The 19,844-nt window shown below is 39.5% G+C and overlaps 1 pseudogene; it reads left to right on the top strand.

Annotated features, from left to right (window-relative positions):
* The first annotated feature begins 425 nt into the window (after positions 1–425).
* Positions 426–6,536, top strand: LOC116866377 (annotated as a pseudogene).
* The last annotated feature ends 13,308 nt before the right edge of the window (positions 6,537–19,844 follow it).

Below are 19,844 nucleotides of genomic sequence, written 5' to 3'. Positions count from 1 at the left end.
GAGGGTAAGAGTCCCAAGCAGACTGTGCTGAGCATGGAGCCCAACTTGGGCTCAATCCTAAGACCCTGAGATCATTACCTGACCCAAAACCAAGAGTCAGTCACTTAACCAAACCCTGCCACCCAGGGGCCCCTGAAAAGACTTTTAAAAAACCACAGTCCTTGCCCTCAGGAAATATAATGCTTAAGGGGTTCAGAAATTTGGGGCCCAGTATCAGCAATCAGCAATTTCAAATACTGACCTCTTTGAGGTTCTGTTAGTCATCATAAAGCCAGAGCTCCTAAGCTTTTTGGTAAATAAATCCAGGGGCTGGGAGGAGGAAGGGAGGGCTTTGGGAAGGTAGATAATCAATGAATACTCACCTTTAGATTCCTGGCCAGGAACTTGAAGACACCACCATCTCAAAAACTTCCTGTTTTGGAGAAATGGTTGGCAACATTTGCCCCTCAGATCCCGATCGCCACTTGTACACTAACCGGTTGAATTCTCCCCTGTGAGACCAACGCTTGTAACTCTAGTTTGTGACTTGGCTTCTGGTTTCCCTTCTTACCTGAGTTTCTGATGCCTACTCAGGTCATCTATCTTTGTATCAGCTGGGTAAACTTTTACACCTGTCTCCCAGGACACACCAAGGTCCTCCAACTCTGCAAGTTCTTGGCTTCTTGGGCCAAGGATGGCAATAAATCTGATCTGCCTTGTCCACCTTAAGCCTTCACTTTTTGACTCATTTCTGACAGTGCGACGTGAATGCCTTCATTTTGGTCTTTGCCCTTTCTTGCCAGCAGGGGGCTCTGTACTCTTGTGTCCAGGAGTCTTCCTACCAGTCGGAGTACTTTGTGGTCTTTTCCTAAAAGAGCCACCCCTTCTCATTCCAACAGTGGCTAATGCGGTTACTAATCCTATTACCCTAGAACCTAGATTCCAAAGAAGATGCTTGATTTGCAAATGCAAATACTTATAAGTATTTTATAATTAAATAATGAATCCCTTCTGGCCTCACGAAACTCCCAGTTCTGGGTATTTAACAATGAAAATAAGCCTGTTTTTCTATAGCCCTTCTCTATGGAGTTTGAACAAACTGTAGTACTCTGAGCTAAATTTAAATAGGTTAAAATATGCTTTTTTTGAAATATTCATATGCTGTCTTCCATTTATCTAATAAGAGATATGTGACCTCAACTAATTTCCCAGGCAAATTGCTTGTCAAAAAGGGTGAGTGTGGGGCACCTGTGTTGCTTAGTTGGTTAAGCGTCTGCCTTCGGCTCAGGTCATGATCCTGGGGTCCTGGGATCCAGCCCTGCATTGGGCTCCCTGCTCAGTGGAGTGTCTGCTACCCCTACTTGTACTCTCTCTCTCTCTCTCTCTCTCACTCACTCTCTGCCCAATTAATTAGTTAATTAATTGAAAAAACGTGTGATTGCTCTTCCTGGCAGAGTCTTCATGGCTGCCATTTTTTTCTCAGTTGAATGGAAAATGGAAATAAGATTCTCCCTTCCACATAGAAAAAAATCATGTAGGGGTGACTTTAGTAATTGTCCACATCATCAGCCACTGAGCACTCTTTGCTTAATGATTACTTAAAGAGTCAGCTGCAGAATGAAACCACATTTAGGTGATGATGGCCCTATGACTTCAACACAAAACCTGAAGGCTGAAGCCATCCCTCATCAGTATGGTACATTTCATCCTGCTTAGGCCTCCGTTAACACCATCTACCCTCCCTCCCTCAAAGGGATATGTCAAAGAAATATCTGCCTGTAAGAATCATTCACCCCAGTTTGGCTGCTGTTTTGAAGGATGAGGTTTGAAAAAGGCATTATTTTACATCCTCCTGTCCACCTGATTGTGCATAGTAAGTCTTAGAGCAAGACCTTCATGTTGTGCTTCTGCAGAGAATGACTAGGTCTATCTCATAAACAAAGAGTATTTTATCCACAACTCACCGCATTTCTCTACCCAGAACACATTCTTTCACAGCAGCAGGTTCCACATTTGCTATTTACCCATACCTTTAAGCACCACCATTACCACCACCTGCTCCCCCCACCGCCCCACTCCGTGGCCAACTGGCCAGTACCTACAGAAGCCATTGACAGAAGCTTGCAGGAAATCTACCTATCTGCCAAAAAGCAACATTTTACTGCAGTGAACGCCAAAAAAATTTATTAAGGGGAGAACACCATCTAGCTATTTTTCTTATGCAAATATATCATCTGCTCAGCTAAAACTGAGATGACCAGCACTGGGGTTCCTCCAGGTCTGGAAAAACATTGACCACATAGCCTACTCTTATCAGTCAGAATGTATTCTATTGCAAGTCATGGAAAATTATTTAAATGATTAAAAATGATCTAAACAACAAAGGCAAATTAGCTCATAACTCATGTAACTCAGAGGTCCAGAATGAGGCTGGCTTGAAGAGGCTTGAAGCTGCAGTGCAACTCATGTCACTAAGGACTGGGTTTCTCCCTTGTCTCCACACAATGTTCGCCTCATTCTCAGTCTCTATACCAGGGCCCTGGGGTAGTTCTAGAATCCTCTCATGATAATGAAATGACTGCAGCAGTTCTAGCACATTCCATCACACCGCACCATCCAGCCAGATGCAAATAGTTCCTGAAGAATGAGAGACTTTCCTAGAAGTCCCAGCAAACATTCCTTGGGTCTCATCAGCTGTGACTAAAATACGTGACCAACCACTCGGCTCGGGTCATGATCTCAGGGTCCTGGGATCGAGTTCCGCATCGGGTTCTCTGCTCAGCGGGGAGCCTGCTTCTTCCTCTCTCTCTCTGCCTGCCTCTCTGCCTACTTGTGATCTCGCTCTGTCAAATAAATAAATAAAATCTTAAAAAAAAAAACTGTTTCCCTTTTTAAAAAAATGACTAAAATTCGTGACCAACCCTGAACAAATAATGTATCTAAAAAATGAGATAGGAGCTGAGGAAAGAAAACAAGATGAGGACTGGATTTGGGGGTAATGGAAACAATGTCTATAAAAACTTCCTACACATGTGCATTTACCCTGTCTTGCATAACTCCCCACACTACTTGACACCAGTGAGAGAAAACTTTGTTCATCTTAAATTGATGTAATTTTTCTGTTTTCAACTCAGGTGACCACTCTCCTCAAGTTAGCTCATCCACTGCCAAGGCCTTAAATACCTTCCACATGAGAGTTGACTCTCAAAGCAGTACCTTCAAGCCAGGAAGTTTCTCCTGAAAGTTAAAGAGATATGTTCGACTCAACCAGCTATCTACATTTGTTTTGTTCAAAAACATTTCAAACTCTCATTTTTTAAAAAAGAATCCTATCTCTCAGAGATACATACTGAAATAGTTATAGAAGAAATGATACGACATTTGGGATTTGCTTCGAAGTCCTCCAGTGGAGACAGGAAGCAGCTCAGGTTGAGCTGAAATAAAATGAAATGGTAGTTGTTGAAGACAAAGGTGAGTATGCATGAAATTATTATACTATTCTTTCTGCTTTTGTGTATGTTTGACGTTTTTCATAAGAAACTTCCTAAAGGTACTTCAAACTCAGCCCGTTTGTGAAAGTTGAGATATAGATTCAGCTATACAAATAGAGACCAAAAATAATACTGGCTCTACAGAAGAAAAGGATCTATTTCTCCTTCATGTAAAAGTCTGATATATCACTCCACAGTGTCTGAGACCCAAGTTCCTCCCATCTTATTGCTCCACTATCCATCGTATGGAGTTCTTTTGGGCTCCACGGACCCAGGTGGCTCAATGTCATCACATTTTGAGCAGCAAAAAGGAAGAGAGGAAGAGAGTATGCCACTCCTTTAAGAGCTCACCCCAGATGGGGCACCTGGGTGGCTCAGTCAGTTAAGCCTCCGATTCTTGAATTTGACTCAGGTCATGATCTCAGGGTTGTGAGATGGAGCCCCACCTCAGGCCCAGTCAGGCTCCGTGCTCAGCAGGGAGTCTACTTCTCTCCCTCTCCCTCTGCCCCTCCCCAGGCATGCGTGAGCTCGCTCGCTCTCTGTCATAAATAAATAAATCTTAAAAAAAAAAAAAAAAGAGTGCAGCCCAGAAGTCACGAACATTACTCCCACTCAGGTACCATTGCCCATGACTTAATCATATGAAAAACTGAACTGAAATTTATTGTCTTTCTGGAGAGACATGTGCCAGGCTAAAGACTTCTAATACCAAGAAAGAAGAGAGAAAGATATTGAGGGGAAACTATCAGTCTCTGGCACATTTTCCCCACTGAGTCTCCCGAACTTCCTCTCTGGGGAGACAAACCACCAAAGTTCCATCCAGTTTCTGCATCCAGCTCTGGGTAATTCTCAGTCCTCTTTATCATGGTCCCGTCATGGTCCGGTCGCCTATAAACTAAACTATAAACTAAAAGACAAGAGGGCTGCCCTCCAATCTTCCTGTTATAAATTGTAGAGCAGGAATGGGGTAGCCAATATGCACATACACTTTAAATCTACTTGAAAAAAGGAAGAATGGGAAGAAAACAGCAGCCTCTAGTTCATAGCAATCATCAAATCCCACAGAGCAGTAACTGCAAAGAATTCCTACCCTACTAGTAGAGTTAAGTTCTGAGATTATCCCTAGGAACATCTGGCAGTTGGTATTCTTGTTGCCTGGGGGTAGGCGGTGGGGGGGGCGGTCAGTGGAGACCTCTCTCCCTTCCCTTCCTCTCCATGACCCCAGTTTTTGCCCTATGGGAGGTTCTTCTTGTCCATTTGTCTCCCGTGCCACCCCTGAAATAGGATTGGCAGAATGTGCCCTACTTAGGTCTGCTTAGTTTTCAAAAGGGACTTCTGCGTACAGGAATGGGGGCTTTTGTGCAGTAATCAAACAGCCTGGGGGCTCCTCAGTGGCTCAGTGGGTTAAAGCCTCTGCCTTCGGCTCAGGTCATGGTCCCAGGATCCTGGAATCAAGCCCTGCATCGGGCTCTCTGCTCAGCTGGGAGCCTGCTTCCTCCTCTCTCTCTGCCTGCCTCTCTGCCAACTTGTGATCTCTGTCTGTCAAATAAGTAAATAAAATCTTTTAAAAAATAAGACACAAACAGCCTGTGGTTTCCTCTAGACATTTGTTCAAGTCTACAGACTGATCTTTTATGGAAAAGACATGGAAATAGACTCTTTCCTAAAGCCAGGCAGGCCCATTTCAGACTTCTGACTTCCAGTACTCTAAGATAATACATTGGGGTTGTTTTAAGTCACTAGGTTTGTGGTCATTGGTTAGAGCAGCCATTGGAACTAATACATAAGCCTTCTATTTATTAACATAGGGAAGCTGTGATACTACTGAACCGAGGGGTGAGGAAGGTATGTTGGTGGTGCCTTGGCTCCGGAAGACCTGAGCACACATTCTCGGGCCATATGGAGGAACATGCAATAAAGCCTGCGTTAAGAGCTTCCAACCAGGTATATAGACAGGCCCAGACTGCAGGCTCTTCATCAGATCTTTTTTCTCCCCTCTTCTGTCCCTGGCTTTTCAATTCCTGGCACAATTCTCTGACTTCTAATATCTGCCTCTGACCTTCACCCTCAGTCTGAAGATCCAGAATTCTCTTCTGCAGCTCACTCAGCTTGGCAATGCATATACCTCTGTGTTTGACACACTCCCTTGATTCCTGTGACATTTAAAATTTCAGGAAACAGACCTCTCCCACCAGCCCGCTGGTGCTTACAACTTAGGGAAGCAGGGATTCGGAGAAGAACAATGTTGTGATTAGGGTATCATGTTATGAAAGACTTTGCATCAAATAAATCACAAATTTGACCTATTAAATATAAAAAATATATAAACAACTAGAAAAGCCTGTAGCACCTAGAAATTGTAATAAGCTGCTCAAGTATTATAAAAGAGAAATAAATGTCCTATCTGCATAGATTTCCTAAGAAGACCAACTACACTATGAAGAATATAATCAGAACATTCAATTCAACATTATTAAATCATACATTTGACTTACCCGGGGCAAATATGCTAATTATATACATTTTAATAACTAATTAGACATTCAATTAATGCCTTGCTGATGACTTCCTTGTATTTATAATAACTTTGATGGAAAATCTAGGGGATCCGAATGTCATTAAAAATTATTCTGGAGAGGCGTGGAATGGGCGGCCGTGGCCTTTGGGCTGGGATGAACTGCACTCTCCGTGGAGGCCAGGGAGCTGAGCCAGAGCTGTGGCCAGTACAGTGGGAGCAGCTGGACTGATCACGGCTGCCACTGGATTTGCAGGCCATTATATTTTGCAAGCCATGAAACATATGGAGCCTCAAGTAAAACAAGTTTTTAAAGGTCTACCAAAATCTGTCTTCAGTGGTGGCTATCATAAAGGTGGGTTTGAACCCTAAATGATGAAACAGAAGCAGCATTAATAGTAGGCATAAACCCTGCTGCCAATAAAGGGGAAATAAGAGATGCTCATCAATGAATTATGCTTTTAAATCACCCACACAGGGTTGGATCTCCTTATTTTGCAGCCAAAATCAATGAAGCACAAGATTTACTAGACAGTCAAGCTAAAAAATGAAGTAATCATGTGGTGAATTTTAAGTTCTTGCTAGTTTATGTATACAAGTGTCAGCTTTTATAACAAAATGTCTCAAAGATACATGCTTTAAAAAAATTATTCTGAAATATGATTATTGTTACAGCATCTATAAGCGAAACAACTTAATACTATGAATAATTTAAATATTCAACAAGAGAACAATAACTAAGATGGTTATGCACAGCCATAAAATATCATTTGATCATTCAAATTTATCTTTAGAAAAATATCTTAGTAATATGAGAAATTGCTAATTTTATAGTAAATGAATAAAGCAAGATGGGAAATGATATACAGTATCATTTCAACTTTGTAAAAATATGCATTGAGAAATAGGGTAAGGTCACACAAAGGTAATATATACCCATAAAAGTGATATAAAAGGATATTTATTGATATAAAAAGACAACATTATATCCTTGGGTGAAAAGGGGGCACACATCATGACACCATTTTTTAAAACAAATGTATATTTCTACATGTGCATCAGAATATCTGGAAAGATATACATGAAATGTAATAGGATTATCTCTAGTTATAATGCTAATTTTTACTTTCCCCTTTTTACTTTTCAGCATTGTCTACATTTTTCCATAATTATCATATATCAGTTTCCTATGGCATATAAAAAAATACACAGTTACTTCCAGTCAGGGAAAGAAGCAAAGGAAAATACTCAAAGAAAATACCCAATATGTTATTAGTAGTTGCCTCTACACAGTGATTCTTCCTTTTACTTTTTTCTTTTTTATGCATTCCAACATGAAAGAAGATACATCACTAGGTACAGATTTCCAGTCATAAGGTAAGTAAGGACTGAAGATGTAATGTCCACGATGACCAGAGTTAACACTGCCTCGTGGTGTATTTGAATGCTGTTAACAGAGTAGATCCTAAGAGCTTTTTTGTTTTGTTTCGTTTTGTTTTGTTTTAAGATTTTATTTATTTATTTGACAGAGAGAGATCACACGTAGGCAGAGAAGCAGGCAGAGAGAGAGGAAGGGAAGCAGGCTCCCTGCTCAGCAGAGAGCCCCATGTGGGGCTCGATCCCAGGACCCGGGGATCATGACCCGAGCCGAAGGCAGAGGCTTTAACCCACTGAGCCACCCAGGCACCCCCTAAGAGTTTTTATCAGAAGACACAAACACTGCTTTTATTTTTTTAATATCTATATAAGATGGTGGATGTTAACTAAATTTATTGCGGTAATTATTTTACAATCTATGGAAGTCAAAGTATGATGCTGTACACCTTAAACTTACACATTGTTGTATGTCAATTATATCTCAATAGAACTGGGAAAAATAAAAAAAGAAAATACATTGCTGTCTTTATTTTTATTAATGGTTAAATTCTCTTAAATTTTCTTGTCTGATAATAACATCACTATGACAGATTTTTTTCAGCTACTATTTGCTTGTCACATCTTTTTGTATCCATTGATTTTAACCTGTGAGTCTTTGTATAGGTGCGTCTCCTATGTGATGTCAAGATCATTTTGATTCTGATAATCTAGGTCTTTTAATTGATGAGGCTTTTTAACATACATTGTTTGTGTCCTGTTGTATTTGGACATAAACTACTATCTTGTATTGTGTTTTCTATCCATACTTCTGTTTTTCTTTCTTTTCTCCTTTCCTGGCTCTTGTTAGATGAGCAAAAAATTTCCATCTCCCCACCACCTTTCTGGTTCCTGATGTGAAGGCTATAGATCATGTTTCTCTGATTTGGGAGGCCAACTTTAATTTTTTAAATAATATATCTAGCATATATAACAACTCAATATATTTTTTTCTGACAGTGTCTGAAGTTATTCAATAGTTCTTTTTTAAAGATTTTATTTATTTATTGAGCGAGAGAGCATGTGGGAGACAGCACGAGCAGGGTGAGGGACAAAGGGTGAAGCAGACTCCCCACTGAGCAGAAGTCTGATTCAGAGCTTGATCCTGGGACTCCAGGATCATGACCTGAGCCAAAGGCCAATGCTTAACTGACTGAGCCACCCAGGTGACCCTTCAATAGTTCTATCATACTCCAGAACAGAATCTTAGCACAGGCTATTTCCAGCATTCCAGCTTTATCACACTGGCTTTTGCCCACATTTATTGATTCACAGTGGCAATACAATAGCCCTAACTCTATTAGGTATCAAGTTCACATTCAAAACAGTAAAAAGGAGAGGGGGAGAAAGGTTATAGCTATCCTGTTTATTAAGAAAGCAAAAGTTTTCCCATAATCTACTGTGGAAATTTCAGCTAAGCTGCATTGGCCAGAACCACGTCATGATCCTATCCTTGCTGCAAAGGAAGTTAGGAAAACTAAGGCAACAAAGTGTTTGCCAATAGATCAGGATTCTACTCTCACTTTAGGCAAAACTTAAATACGGCTCTTAAAGGGGGAAGAAAACGCATCCCTTATACCATGACCTGGAGCAAATCACTTTCCTCCATTGTAAAATTAGCACATTGGATTAGGTTAACTATATTGGATATTTGAAGTGATGAAAATCTGCATAAGGATAATAATAGCAGAATAGAAGATATTTGAGAAATATTGAAAAGAAGCAGAGCCTGGGTAACTCAGTCAGTCTGACTCTTGATTTCAGCTCTGGTCGTGATCTCAGGGTTATGAAATCAAGTCCACTGTTGGCTCGTGCTCAGCTCAGAATCTGCTTAAGTTTCTCTCTCCCTCTCCCTTTGCTCTTGCCCCTGCTTGTGCTTCTAAATAAATAAATAAATAAATAAATAAATAAATAAATAAATAAAATCTTTTTAAGAAAAGAAATATTTAAAGGAAAATTCAACAAGTCTGAGATTGAATGAACCCAGGCTTTTCAATTTGTATTTTTTTCCTTTCATTTTTGTTTCAACACTACCTAGTAAACACTTAGATCTCAATTCCAATTTATTTCACTTGTTTATTCAAAGATTTGTGTGGTGGGACCAGCATTGTTTTACCACCAAGCTGTTTAGCATTAGGTTTCTCCTTCTGTGGGAAGGAAGGAAGCAAGCAAGCAAGCAAGCAAGAAAGGCAGACAAACAGAAATAGAAAAAAAGGAAGGGAGGGAGGGACTTGGATTCATAGGTCCTTCTTAGTTCTGAAATTCATTGACTCTTTTTTTAACAATTCAATTCAGCCAACATTCATTAAATACCTTATTCAACTAAGGCATTATTCCAGATGCTATGGGAATATAAAGGTGAGGAAAATGTGTTCCTTGACCTTAAGGAATTCAGAGTATAGAAGGTATGATATAAGGGTTTATCATCATTATTATCACTACTACCATCCTTATCACCTATGTTCATTTTCTTCAGACCTGCTTCCTCCTAGGCCAATCTTAATTGTTGGAGCTGTTGAAGCTGCTGGAGCCTAGTGTAGAGATAGTTTGTAACTTCACCCCCGGTATTTCTGTTCCTGGATCCATGTAGTTGGGGTTGTTTATTGATGAAGGGAGACATAGTACAGAAAAAGAAGTGAGTGGCAGAATTAGCTTCATTTTTGGAGTCTATGATAATGAGACGAGCTGGGGATACAACAGCCTGCCAGTCAGAACCCAAGCTCCTTAATAATAGCTTACTTAATGCATGAGATGAAACATTTCTTCTTGACTCTGAGTGAGAAGAAGACATTTTTAAAAACTGGTAATGCTCACTATTGAACAATTTAATCACTGAACTGGCTATGTGGAAAGCTTAGCCAGAGTTGACTAATACATTTTAAATCTTAACGCTTTTGAGCTTAGAATTCGGAACAAGGCTGGTTCTGAAGTAAGCCTGGCTTAGAAAGGTGCTGTCTCCAAAGTCCCTGCTCTCCAAAAAGGTGGATGACAGCTTTCTGATACCACAGGTGAACATCCATGGGAGGCAACATTTGCTCATTTCTATACTTTCTATGCTGGGTATTCTCTTTGCTTCTGCAGATCTATTTACCACCCTTTCCACCCTGCTCTCTGCTCTAGTGGGTCACATTTATTGGCCATTCCAATGGTACCTCCTCCCCTCTGACTTCCAGTTGAGCTGAACCAGTGGTAGGCCCCACCAAGAGATCTAAGGTCAAGGGAGATGTAACATTAGGATTTATTTTCCAAAATCTCTCCACTGTATGCATGAAGGCTACAGCTGATTCAGTCAGTCTTCTCCAACAGCTACAAATCTCTCTCTCTCTCTGAGTTTTAGTAATTGGTTTTTCCCTTTACCCCTCAGACTTGCCCTACAGTGCTTCATCATCTTCTGTTAGTTTCTCTTAACCCTGTCTAAACCCCCATAAATGGTTACTCTATTACATATTCCATTTCCCAGTTGAGTGTACCATCTCTTCCCTGCCAGGTTGTAACTGATACATATTCCCAGAGATTCCAATGTAATATCTGTACTTCTAAGGATTACCAGCTCCCCCATCTCTCATACTGTATATATACTTTCTAATTTGAGTTGATGCTTATAAAGCATGTATCTCAGGGGCTGGCGCATAATACTATGTGCTCAATAACTGTTGGCTTCTTTTCATTCCTCCATTTGAGGTAAATATTATCATCTCTATTTTTTTCAACAGGTCCCATTGAAGTTCAGTAACTCTTGCCCAGAATGGCACAGTTGAGTCTCAAATGACAGAGCTGGGTTTCAAACCAAGATCTGTCACACTACACCTTACCATGCCACCTCTCACTACATGATAATGAAATCTTATTAACATTTGTCTTATTCATTCTTATTTACTATAGTAGCACCCATGCAGTAGTTGCAGTAAAAATATTTGTTGGATAGGAGAATAAATAAATTCTGTCATCATCGATACATTTATTTAGTTGCTGTGTAAATTGTTGGGAAAAAGGGTTAAGATTACTAATTTTGAGTCCCATTAGCTCCATAAAAAGCAGTTTTTGAGGTGTGTGGGTGGCTCAGGTGGCTAAGAATCTGGCTCTTGATCTCAGCTCAGGTCTTGATCTCAGGGTCCTGAGTTCAAGCCCAGGTAGGGTTTCACGCTGGGCATAGAGCCTACTTAAAAAAAAAAAAAAGCAGTTTTTGATATTGAAAAATACTTTCATTCATATTAATGTTATTGTATTTTGCTGAAGTCCAGCTCTTCACATGGATTTTATATTCCAATTTCATCTTCAGTAATTTCCAGAAATGAATCATTCAAAACACAAAGATAAATGCATTTTACACAGCACAGAAAAATACCACTTGTATCAAACAATACACCTTAAAACCATGATGAGAAATGTCTGTTTTTTAAACACAATTCCACACAAGTGCTGAAAAATAGTTTATGGCAAACTACAGCTTAGCCTTCACAGGTTTTTATTTTTCAGTCAGGTGTGTGACTCATTATTATTACAGGTTTCTAAATATCAAGCTCCATCCTGAGTCCAAAGTATGGCTAAACTGCATTAAAAAAATCTTAATTTTAGGCTATTTTTTAAACATTTAATTTATTATTATTATTATTATTTTTAGTAGGCTCCATGCCCAGCATGGGGCCTGAACTTACAACCTGAGATTGAGACTTGAGCGGAGATCAAGAGTTGGCCCCTCAACCAACTGAGCCACCAGACGCCCCTACTATTTATTATTTTTTTTTTAGAGTAAGCTCTATGCCAACGTGGGACTTGAACTCACAACCCCAAGATCAAGAGTCACATGTTCTACTGACTGAGTGAGCCAGGCATCTCTATGCTTTCCTATTATTAAAACTAAAGTTGAAATTCTGTCTTGATAATAAAGTTAATAAATACATGCTGTAGCAGTATTAAAAACAGAGAAATGTATATATAAGAAATTAAAATACTCATAATCCCATTATGAGTTCAAATATTAATATCATATCATTAATATCATTCAAAAATGATATTAACATTTGAACATGTTTCTATGCAGTATTTTGTCTGTACATAATTGAGATGAACTTTTTTTTTTGGCCAGTTGCTAATCACCCTGGAAGTGTGTGCATGACCCTGTGCTATAATTTTTTTTTAAGATTTTATTTTTTCATTTGACAGAGAGAGAGAGAGCACACGCATGACCAGGGGAAAGGCAGAGAGTGAAGTAGATACCTCGCTAAACAGGGAGCCTGATGTGGGGCTTGATCCCAGGACCCTGGGATCATGACCTGAGCTGAAAGCAGATGCTTAACCAACTGATCCACCCAGATGTCCTGACCATAGGCTATAAATTTAATGTTGCAGCTCTGGACTTTGAATCTCAAGGGAATGTATAAAAAAAGAGCAACACTTAGAGTTGGTACCAGGTGACTGAGCTTAGTCAAAGATGTGGCATCTAGCAATGAGCTGAGCAACCATTAATGGTGGAGTTCAGTAGAGTGACGGCAACGGTCTAGCAGCAACAATGCCGGCAGTAGCTTCCTAAGCAGTTTATCTCTGCAGCATGATCCTCACTTATTTTGCCTCCTTTGGCTTCTGCCTATTTTCCAGAAGGGGTTCTCAAGGCTTGAGTCAATTTTCTGAGTTCACTGATATTCTCACAATGCATATCCTTATTGTCTAGGCCAATTTGAGTTTTGTTTCTTTCACTTGCAGCCAAATGCAATCCAAATGATAAAACAGGGCAAATACCATATACACAATGCCAATGATATGCCAATGTTACACAATTTATGACTTATAAAACCTGTACTTTCATACGGTACCATTTAAAAGAATTTGGTAACAGGAAGTGCACTGTTTGAAATGTGGAACTGGGGCCACCTGGCTGGCTCAGTCACAGAGCATGCGACTCTTGATCTCAGGATTGTGAGCTCAAGCCCCATGTGCATACAGCCTACTAAACAAACAAAAAAATGTGGAACTGACTGATTCAAGGAGCGGCAATCAAGGGTGTAATGCCCCATTTCTCTGGCATTGCAATAAGTCTTTCTTATTTAGCCATAGCAAATTGGTTTTACTAATTATTTGGTTTAAACCCATTGGTTTAAGTAATTATTTCTGGAGAGTGCATATGTATTCATTGGGATATGGAAAGATAACAGAGTATATATTTTTATATTTTTTTAATTAATTTATTTTTTAAAGGTTTTATTTATTTGATACAGAGATAGAGAGCACAAGTAGGCAGAGCAGCAAGCAGAAGGAGAGGGAGAAGCAGGCTCTCTGCTGAGCAGGGAGCCCAATGTGGGGCTCGATCCCAGGACCATGGGATCATGACCTGAACCAAAGGCAGCCACTTAACCGACTGAGCCACCCAGGAGCCCCTATATATTTAAAAAACAGAAAAGTTAAGAGTAACTAATATTTAATATAGGAATAGTGTCCCCACTCAATTCATGTCAAATGACTTCATGTTATTAAGGTATGTGGCAGGCATAAATATAGGTTTCCTGGGGGTTGATATATCCATATTTTGGGAGCTTTCTTAAAGAAAAATAACAAAAAATTATGAACAAAAAATAACGTATAAAAGCAAATTGTTATTTAGAAGAAGAAAAGAAACAAAGGAATTTCAATTTCATGTGATTTTCTCTTTAAAAGAATATGTAGCAAGTTGAGGGGCACCCGGGTGGCTTAGTTAGTCAAGTGTCTGCCTTCCGCTTAGGTCATAATTCCAGGGTCCTGGGATTGAGTCCCATATCAGATGCCCTCCTCAGCAGGGGGTCTGCTTCTTCCTTTGCACCTCCCCATGCTTATGTTCTTTTTCTCTCTCTTTACCATGCTCTCTCACTCTCTCTTGAATAAATAACAAAATCTTTTAAAAAAGAATATATAGCAAGTCGATAATTTTATATGCCTCATTATATAGTATATTCCCGCTGGTAGAGAGTTCCATTTTGATAAAGCATTAATGAGAACCAAATTTTTCACTTGTAATTTTGCATGTCTCTTTATAGACTAATTTTCAAAAGAATAGTATCTAATTCCATACATTTCAAACTTTGTTTCTCCTCCAGTACCCACATACTTCTATTGCATAGCATGGTTGGACACACTCAGATCATCACAGAAGCTGGATGAGTTGCAAAGTGGGAATAAAAATATTTCTGGAAAGCATTCCTGTGTCAGGATGGTTAACAATAACTTATACACAAATATTTTCCATTAAATCCAAATTAAATGTAATCCCTGATTCGACTTCCACTCAGATGCAAAAATATGGCTGTTGCCACGCCAACCCCTATCTAACACAAAGGGGAGTATGTATGACAGAGAGGAAAGTGGCGTGGAAATAGTGGTTTTAGACAAATTATGGAAGGGGCCCATGAAAGCAAGGGATTTTGAATAATTAACATTTTTTACTTCCCACATTAATTGCTCCTGTTGGAGGTAGTCCTGAGGAAAGACGGGGACTCTCTCCCCAACACAGAGGATTCTAAAGGTATTCCTTTATACAGGCATTCAGTACACTGTACTTGCTGTATATTATGATACATGGCAGCTTATGAGAGCCCAGTTACATAAACTTGGTGATTTTTATTTTCTCGCTTTAACTAAGTTGACCACTACAAAATGCGCAAGTGTTTTAAAAATCCTAAGAAACCATGGCTCATAACTAATACTTGTAATGGAAGTACACGTGAAAGACAAGAAAGTGTCAGAGCCTATACTTAATTCTGATATGAATTCCTGTCAGTCCCATAAGGAAATGAAAACAAGGATGATGTAATCAGATTTGATAAGAGCAGGACCCAAAATTTCAAGGCTATTTGAAATACGGATTTATAACCACTAATGATAATATGAGGCCATCATAACAACCATGCATTTAAAAAATCTTATTTATTGGAGTGCTTGGGTGGCTCAGTCAGTTAAGCAATTGACTCTTGATTTCAACTCAATTCATGACCTCGGGGTTGTGAGATTGAGCTCCACATCAGGCTTCATGCTCAACAAAAAGTCTGCTTAAGATCTCCCTCTGCCCCTCCCCTGCTCATGCTCACTCTCTCTCTATAAAATAAATAAATAAAATCTTTTTAAAAACCTTGTTTATTTCATCCTTCAAAATTATATATTTGTATGGGTGTTTATGGTATAAATATGTTAATATAAAATGCTTTATAAAGTAATATTTACATTTATGTATACTATGGCTGCATGTTTAAAATGTTAAGGGTATTTTTTAAAATTTGGGGAGCAGGGGCACCTGGGTAGTGAAGTTGGTTGGGTGTCCAACTCTTGGTTTCAGCTCAGGTGGTGATCTCAGGGTCATGGGATCAAGCCCCATATCTGGCTCCATACTCAGCACGTCTGCTTGAGATTCTCTCTCCCTCTCACTCTGCCGCTTTCACTCATGCTCTGCCTCTCAAATAAATAAATACATATTTTTTAAAAATTTTAAAAATATAAATTTGAGGAGCATAGAGCTAAACTATGACCTATAGTATGTTAAAACCAAAATCATATTTCTATGGAGATTATGCCATCGACTGACTTGAAGTAAGTCACAATGATATATGTGTCAAATATTTATGGATTTGGATTTGACTTCTCCAGCCATCAGGTCTTTTTCTACGTGTTGTCATCCAATAGGTGGAATGTGTTGGACAAGCCTTGGGGTATCTGCTTAGTTCAGAGCAATTGTCTTTTACTGACAACTATCCACTCTTTCCTAACTCACAGAGTAGATTTTGTAAGCTGTGTTTTTACTCTATGACTCCATCTCCTTAGACTAACTTGATTGGACTAAAAGTAGAATCCTATAAAAATTGAGCTAATCAGTTGCTAGTTCTTTAGATTTTGTGACTGAAACTTAAAACAGATAGCCATTTTCCTGAATGGTGCTTGTTTGAACTCTGGAGCTGAGGTTGCCACTGTTGCATAGACATGTGCATGGAAAAGGAGAGAAAGTTCTTCTGTATAGAGAAGGACATGTACAGAACACCTTAGAACCTCCTCCCAACCTCTTTGTTACTCTTCTTAAATATTTTGATTTTATATTGTTTATATCGTTGGAATGATGTAATTGTGGAAAGGACAGGGTCACAGACAAAGAATGTGGGCAGCATCTAGAAGATGGAAAAGGCAAACAACTGTACTTGCCTCTAAAGCTTCCAGAAGGAATGCAGACCTGCCGACATCCTGATTTTGGCCCAGTGAGATCCATTCTGGACTTCTGATCTCCAGAACTATAAGATAATGAATTTCTGTTGTTTCAACCCACTACATTTCTGGTAATACCATTGTCAAGTTGCTCTCAAGGCACTGTGGACTTTGAATTCTGTGTAGATTTGAATAATAGAATTTCAAAACTGAGGGGGACCTTCATGGAGGACTTGAAGTAAAGGACTTGTCTAAGGCTACTTAGCTGGTCAGTTGTAAAGTCAGGATAAAAACCCAAATCTCTAATCTTTCATCTATGTACATTAATGACTTATAAGATGTCTAACAAAGAGGGTGGTATGTAGAAGCACTGATGAATAAGTGGAGAGTTTTTACTTTTTGTTATTATTATTATTATGCATTTTCTTTTGTAAACTACAATATTTCATTTCTTGAACATTGCTAAGTAAGCAGGTACCCTGCAACAACATTTTATTTTTTATTATTATTTTTCCTCAGAGAGAGAGCTGGGGAGGGAGAGAGAGAGAGAATAAGCAAAGGGGTGGGAGGGGCAGAGGATGAAAGAGAATTTTAAGCAGGCTCCATGCCCAGCCCAACACAGGGCCCAATCTCATGATCCTGAAATGACGACCTGAGCTGAAATCAAGAGTCAGATGGTTAAGGAGCTGAGCCACCCAGACACCACTATAATATTTTAAAATCATCAAAAAGCCAGCCAGGGAGTGAGGAATTACCTGGTCAAGATGTAGAAAGGATAGGCCTATATATTCAGAGTGCTTTTGCATTTCAGATTCAAAAGAGATGGCTGCGAGGTTACCCTAATCCAGGGTGATCCATGAGATACTAATACTCATTAGTATCTGGAGATGCCTTGCAGAAAATAATGAAAATCCTCTATGGAAATAAAAATTATCCTAGGACTCATATTATTTCTTCAAGTATTTCAATTATGATGTCCTGCACACAATGATAGGTAATAAGACAACATGAGTGAGGGACACCTGGGTGGCTCAGTCGGTTAAGCCTCTGCTTTCGGCTCAGGTCATGATCTCAGGGTCCTGGGATCGAGTCCCGCATTGGGCTCTCTGCTCGGTAGGGAGCCTGCTTCCCCTTCTCTCTCTCTGCCTGCCTCTCTGCCTATTTGTGATTTCTGTCAAATAAATAAATAAAATCTTAAAAAAAAAAAAGACAACATGAGTGAGAAACAGTATAAGTAACACAACAAATAGGGTTGCCTCAGTGGCTCAGTTGGTAAAGCATCCAACTCTTGATTTTGGCTCAAGTTGTGAGATCTCTGAGTTGTGAGATTGAGCCCCATGTTGGGCTGGGAATGGAGCCTGCTGAAGATTGTCTCTCTTTCCCCTCTGCCTGCCCCTCGCCTCTCTCTCTTTCCAAACAAAACAAAACAAAACAAAACAAAAAAACCCACAACAAATGGCTAAAACAAAGAACCAACAATACACTTAATGGGACTCCAGATATTGGAATTAGCAGAAACCCAGATTGTACACCAACAATGACAACTACACTCAAAGAGATGAAAGCCAGGACTCACTGTTTTGATAGAATGCTATAAAAATGAATGTAACAGATTTTAAAAAGAATCAGATAGAAATTCTAAAACTTAAAATTACCAAAAAACTCCACCCCAAAACCAAAATTAATAGCTAAATAGATGTCTGACATCATGGGAGAGAGACTTAGTAATCTATTTTTTCGTTTCTTTTTTTTTTTTTTTAAACACAAGGTCTATACCCCACGTGGGGCTTGAACTCATGACCCCGAGATCAAGAGTCGCATGCTCTACTGACTGAGCCAGCCAGGCAACCCATTATTTTTTATTTATTTATTTTAATTTCTATTTGAGAATTAATCACCTAGAAAATATAACAGAAAAAAAGCTACTAAAAATGAAGAATGAAGAGATAAAAAAGAGAAGGTAAGGGAAATAGTGGGTAATATAGATTTAACATATATTTGTTGGAATTTTAGAGGGAGAGAAGAGTGGGGCAGAAGCAGTATTTGAAGAGGTAAAGGCTGAGTATATTCCAGAACTCATGAAAGGCATCAATCAATGTATTCAAGAGGCTCAGTGAGTCCCAAGCATCATAAATAAAAAGAAATGCACTTCCAAACATACATAGTAAAAGAGCAGGAAGCCAAAGTCTAAGAGAAAAAAATCTTAAAAGCAGCCAGAGCCAGGGGGAAAAACCCCCAATGACCTCCAAAGAAACCGTCACACTGACCGCTGATTTTTCGTAGGCAATGGTAGAAGTCAGAACCCTGGAATGATTTTTAAGTGTACTAAAAAGAACATAAACTGCCCCTACATCAAATCTCTCCTCTCCTGCCTCCTTTTTCACTTACAAGGACCCTTATGATTACTTTGGATCTACCAGGAGATGAAGGATAAGCCAAACTCCTTAATTTAATCATACCTGTGAAGTCTCTTTTCCAATGTAAAATAATAAAGTCAGAGGTTCTGGGGTTTGGGATACAGACATCTATCATGGGCCTATGATGCCCACGCCAATCTAAAAATGGGTCTCGCTCCTTATCATGAGTTGCTTTTGTCTTCCATAAAGCCCCATGGAAAAAAGAGAATCAGTTATTTCCAAGAAGTAGAAGAGGATGGGGGCATTTTGCTTATTACCTCATTTATACTACCATCAACCTTCAACCTTGGTGATGTACATATTATTACAAGTGTGAAGATTCTGAAATTGAACATGAGAGAGAGGTTAGGGTCAGCGTCCGGACCGCAGCTGACCATCTAGCTGGTAAACTGACGGACTAGTAATTGGTATCCACATCACCACACTGGTCTGTAAGACTCCAACGAAGCTTCTTCCAACATACCAAGTACAGGTGGATCTTCTTTGGCTTATCATTGTGTGAGCGATTTCTGTATCTTAGCCAACACTCTCTAATTTGGTGGTTTTTCAAATGGGTGAAAAAGAAACAGAGAAGGAGTAAGGTTTCTAACCGGAGAGACATCTTTGAATACTGGTGGCAGAAACTGGTCTCAATTGATCACGTGATCCCGGTTAAATCACTCACCTTCTATTTGGCCTCAGTTCCCTCATTTGAAAAATAGATGTTTGGAGCTAATGACGCCTTTCCCAGTTCCCTTCTCGCTCAGACATTCGATGCTTCTAAGAGAGAAGCCCCTTGCCTCAAGATGCCTCTATCGTGCTGGGTGGGCTCTAGGATGGCTGCATTCAACTTGGAGGCGTTTGAAGTATTCAGAGAAAAACCAACTGCGATATGAGGGG

The sequence above is a fragment of the Lontra canadensis genome, unplaced genomic scaffold (assembly GCF_010015895.1).
Source record: "Lontra canadensis isolate GAN:19392208 unplaced genomic scaffold, GSC_riverotter_1.0 scaffold9, whole genome shotgun sequence".
Classification (NCBI taxonomy): domain Eukaryota; kingdom Metazoa; phylum Chordata; class Mammalia; order Carnivora; family Mustelidae; genus Lontra; species Lontra canadensis.
The sequence above is the reverse complement of the archived record's forward strand: the minus strand, read 5'-3'. Positions and strand labels throughout refer to the sequence as shown.